Source organism: Vulpes vulpes, chromosome 15 (assembly GCF_048418805.1).
Source record: "Vulpes vulpes isolate BD-2025 chromosome 15, VulVul3, whole genome shotgun sequence".
Lineage (NCBI taxonomy): Eukaryota > Metazoa > Chordata > Mammalia > Carnivora > Canidae > Vulpes > Vulpes vulpes.
This window is the reverse complement of record NC_132794.1, coordinates 73057027-73062479: the sequence shown is the minus strand read 5'-3', so window position 1 is coordinate 73062479 and position 5453 is coordinate 73057027.

Sequence of the window (5453 nt, the reverse complement as noted above, 5' to 3'; positions counted from 1 at the left end):
GAGCCCAGGTGAGCTCGCGCGCGGCGCATTTCAAACGGGCCAATCAGCGCCCGCCCGCGGGGAAAGGGGCGGGGCCTCGGAGGAAAGGGGCGGGGCCTCGGCGGACGTGCCGGCTCTGCCGGAAGCGGAGCTGGTCTCCTAGGCGACCGCCGGGGGCCGGCGGGAGCTGCTGCTGCGGGGCGGGGCTGCAGGGCGGGGCTGCAGGGCGGGGCTGCAGGGCGGGGCTGCAGGGCGGGGCTGCAGGGCGGACCTCGGAGGCGCTGAGACCCCGCCCCCCTCCCACGTTCCCCGCGGAGCGGCTGCGGGGTTTTTCCCTGCGGTACAGGAAACCGGCTGGAAGGGCAGGGCCTCAGGGGACCCCCCAGCCCGCAGGGTTCCCGCCCGGGAGCAGTGCCTGCACCTCGGGCCCCCTCCCTGGCCTCCACCCCACCCCGCAGCACGCGGGCTCCCCCTGTGCCCTCCACCCTCCCCGGACCTCCCTCGCCGCTGCCCCCGCCCTTCCGCAGACACGCGCTGTTCCATCCAATGCCTGATCCCCGGCGCTGTGATATATATATATATATATATATATATATATATATATATATATTTTTTTTTTTTTTATGATAGTCACACAGAGAGAGAGAGAGAGAGAGAGGCAGAGACACAGGCAGAGGGAGAAGCAGGCTCCATGCCGGGAGCCCGACGTGGGATTCGATCCCGGGTCTCCAGGATCGCGCCCTGGGCCAAAGGCAGGCGCCAAACCGCTGCGCCACCCAGGGATCCCCCAGAAGCGTGGTCAGAACGGGTCAGCCAGGGCACCCATGAGGGCACCTGTCACGGCGACCCCTCATCTCCCTGCCCCCACCAAAGGAAGAGGAAGAGGAGATGATGCCCAGAGTAGGACCCCCACACACACCGCCTTCCACCCCAGGTCCTTTCTCTTGTGTCACTGACCCCTCCCTGGCCCCACCCTCCCTCCTATGAAGACCCTTCCACTTAGGGTCCTGGGAGCACCTCTCTGCTTGCTGGATGGGATGCTCCCTGATTCGCTAGTCAAGCCAAGTTGATCTTTTCAATGACCCCGCTGAATTTTTGTGTGGCCACATACAGAGATGAACGGATGGAGTTTGGGCCTTGCCCTTGAAGAGCAATGGCCAGAGCAGCTCTTTCCTAAAATGGACAGGTTCTACCCCACTTTGGCCCATCACTCTCAAATCTGTGTCTACATCTGTGTTCTCACGGGGCTCCAGGCCCATCTCCTCGCTGGACACCGGTGAAATGGACATAATTTAATATCCCTGGCCCATATTGTTCCACACAAGGATGGTCTTTCCTGATGCTTTTATGGTTTTTTTGCGTGTGTTTGTTTGTTCGTTTGTTTTTTGTTGTTGTTTTTTATGTATAGGCCTTTGAACCATCAGAAGTTTGTTGTTAAATGGCAGGTTGGGATTTGTGTTATTTAGGAAATGGGTGTGGCTGCTGGCTACTTACCTCTTTTACCCTGCAGGAGGCCTTGGTCTCTCCTTTGGAACTCTTCTCACCAAGACCATCACCCCCCATCCCTACCTTACTTGACCTCTCAACAGCACTAAAAATATTGATTCCTCTTTTCCTGTGCCTTCATCTTTTTTTCCTCCTAGGCTCCCTAAGCCCCTCTTTCTCAGAACTCATTTGTGAGGTGTTTTGTTTGGGTTTTTTTTGGGGGGGGGGTTGTTTTGTATTATGTCCCTTAAATGTTGTAGCTTAGGGTTTTGACCTGGTCACTAGCTAAGGCCTCTCCTCAGGCACCCCCAGTCACTCTCGTGGCGTTACATACCATTCAAATTTGTCCTTGTCCACTTCAGACCTATATGTCCAATTGCCTTCTGGATTCTCCGTGTGGGTGTCCCACAGGCACCTCATACCTACCGCACCCTAATTGCTTCCCCTGAACCTGCTACCCCACAGTGGATGGTATCACCATCTACCCAAACCACCCAAGCCAAGGGTCCCAGGTACCATCTTGGACTTTTGCCTCTCTTTCTTTTCCAACCATCCACTCACCACATCTTGAAAGTTCTACCTATTAAATAGCCTTCAAACCTCTCAATCCATTTCTCTCCATCCCCTTGGCTACTCACCATCTTGCAGTGTGGATGACTGCAACAGGAATCCAACAGGCTTCCCTGCTGCTACCCTCCGAACCTACTCATAAACCACAGATCCGGTCATGTCACTCCCCTGCTTCTAACACTGCAGTAGCTCCCCATGGCTAGACACCCCCCACAGGGCTCTGAGGCTTTTCCTCTCCAAGCCCATCACTTGTCATGGCCCCTCACACCCCTCCAACCACATTACCTCTCCATGCCCCAGGCTCATGGAGCAGTCCCTCTGCTGGCAAGCTCTCCTCCCTGCCTTCCTCTGACAATGCCTCCTTACTCTCAGTTCTCAGCAGATCTGTCAATGACCTGGCACTGGATGCTGGGCCCCTACTCTATACCACCCTCCTCGCCCCCCCATCCACCCCGGTCCCCTGCACCTTCCCAGCACCTGTTGCTTTGTTCAGATTGGTCACCACTGTTCTTTTCTGTGCCCGCTACCAGCTTATCACCACAGCCTCACTAGGTGGTGCTGTTGCACCCTGGCACCCAGCAACGGAGGCTCTTGTCAAAGTTTGGAAGGAATCCATGCATCCAACCCAGTTGAGATCCAGTTACATGGAGCCCCCAGCTCTTCTGGCCAGTTTTTTCTTCCTTGCTTCTAATCATACTAAAGCTCTCTGGCTTATTCTCTTTATTTTATTTTTATTTATTTGAGAGCGAGAGAGCACATGCAAGCAGGGGGAGCAGCAGGCAGAGGGAGAGGGAGAAGCAGGCTCCCCGGCAAGCAAGGACCCTGATGTGGGGCTCCATCTCAAGACCCCAGGATCATGACCTGAGGCAAAGACTGACTGAGCCAGCTAGGTGCCCCGCTGGCATATTCTCTTAAAAAATAAAATTAAATTAAAAAAAGAATAATAATAAATAAAATAAAAAAGGGAAAAGAAAAGAAACAGGCATTTCATACCTAACACATTATCTCTTCCCCCAAAGGGTTCCCCAAAGCCAGTAAAAGATTTGCACTTTCGGGGATCCCTGGGTGGTTCAGCAGTTTGGTGCCTGTCTTTGGCCCAGGGCCTGATCCTGGAGTCCGGGATCGAGTCCCACATCAGGCTCCCTGCATGGAGCCTGCTTCTCCCTCTGCCTGTGTCTCTGCCTCTCTCTCTCTTTCTCTCTGTGTGTGTGTGTGTGTGTGTCTCTCATGAATAAATAAAATCTTAAACAAACAAAGAAAAAAAGATTTGCACTTTCCTCTAGAATTAGATATCCAGACCACGGATAATGGTAGGAGACAGGAAGGTAGTATAACTGAGAGGCTTCTATTAAAGTCAGGCTATGGAGGTATAATTTATGTCCAGTAAAATCCACCCTTTTCGGTTGTACCGTGTTAGTATTTGACAAACACAGCAGCCTGTAACCACTGCCACTATCAGATATATAATCCTCCTACCACTCCAAAGCTTTCTCTGTGCTGCCCCTTTGGGGTCAATCACTTTCCTCTATCCCCAGCCTGTGGCAACCACTTTTCTGACTTCCTTAGAGTTTTAACTTTTCCAGAAGGTCTCTTCTTTCGCTGAGCAAGATACTTTTGAGATTTAAGTGTGTGTTGCACATATCAGTAACATGGTCCCTTCTTACTGCTGAGTGGTAATCCTTTGTATAATGCATGACAGTTTATCCACACTAGCTGATGGACATTTAAGTTGTTTCCACCTTTTGGCAATTATGGTATACCTTTTTTAAAAGATTTTATTTATTTATTCATGAGAGAGACAGAGAGAGGCAGAGACATAGGCAGAGGGAGATGCAGGACTGGATCCCAGGACCCTGGGATCACGACCTGAGCCAAAGGCAGAGCTCAACAACTGAACCACCCAGGTACCCCAATTATAATTCTTTGCATAAAGGTCTTTAAGTAGATAGGGATTTTCATTTCTCTTGGGTGGGATTGCCGGTCTTTATTGTAAGTATGAATTTGACTTTATAAGAAACTGCCAAACTGGACTGGGAGGGTCCTATGCAAATCACAGGGGAGAGGCTGACACATCAGGGGATGCAAACCATAATTAACTCAGAACACTCAGCTATGCAAGTCCAGCTGTGGGACTCATAACCACGAGTGACCAGAAAGCTGTCAAAGCCCAGAGCATTTGAGGGAAGGTGGTAAAATGAAGACAGGATGCCTGTGGCACTTCAAACACACTTAACACTCACCACTCTGGGAGCTCTGTCCCTGGCCCTGCTGTTCACTCGCTGGCAGTGGCAGCACTGTCTCACATCTACAGGCCACGTGACTCTCCCCAGGCCATTTGAAAATGAATGACTGGATGTTAATGTTTTACATACTCAAAAAACAATAAAATCAGCAAGCTTGGGGGGGGGGGGGGGGAGAGGCTGTAAAATTGATACAAAAAGAAACAAATGATCTGAACCATATTTCAAATGAATAACCCACATAAAAGGGCCATAACTAACCCAAGTAATTTAGACTATTGAGACCATATGCCCTCAAGGCTCAAGACAAAAAGAACTTGAAACATTTATTGAATTCTGATTAGTAAGCCTTTTTGCAGACATGGGTTGGTAATTCTGAAATGACATTCTGTACGTTCTAAGATTGAGAGAATAATACATTGTGGATAATGGGAGCCACCTTTCTGGTGGCTCACTGTTGGAGAAGAGAGTTATGTAAACATCAAAAGGGGGAAGGATGAAAAGTGCTCCAGCCAGACACCCCAGTACCTGGGAATACTTCATACTATTTGGCAACGTTTTCCCAAATATGGAAAAAAAAATAGGTTGGACTAGACTCATGTTTCTTAAACTCCATTAAAAATCACTTGGGACTTTTGATGAAAATTTAAAACTCCAGGACCTTTTCCTCCCAAGGTATGCCGCATCTGTCCATTTGGGTCTGACAATGTACATTTTGCATCATCAAACACATTTTTGAAAGGCTGGATTAAATTCCTTGTTCCATGCTCTAAAGGAGGCAAGAATTAAGCCAATTTTAGAAATCTGTTGCCCCGAGTGAAGATAAGGACTGTGGCAATTCTCTCTTTGCCTGAAATACATATATTACATGTACCCATACAAGTACCACGAGGTCAGAGGAAAGACAGCTCTTGCACAATCTCCCAGAAAGCACTCTCGGGAGAAATTCCAGAATTCTCAAAAGTCAAGTGATCCATACATTTTCTAGAGTTATATACATTCCAGGAATTAGTGGCTTGATTTCCATCCTTCCAACAGGACAACTGCCTACTGGTCATGGGGCCTTTGCACATATGCCATCTCAACCTGAAACACCCGCCCAGCAACATGCTCGCCAAGCGGGCCCTTTTTTGCCTATCAAGGCTCTCCTCAAATGTCAGCTTCTCAGAGTGGCTGTCC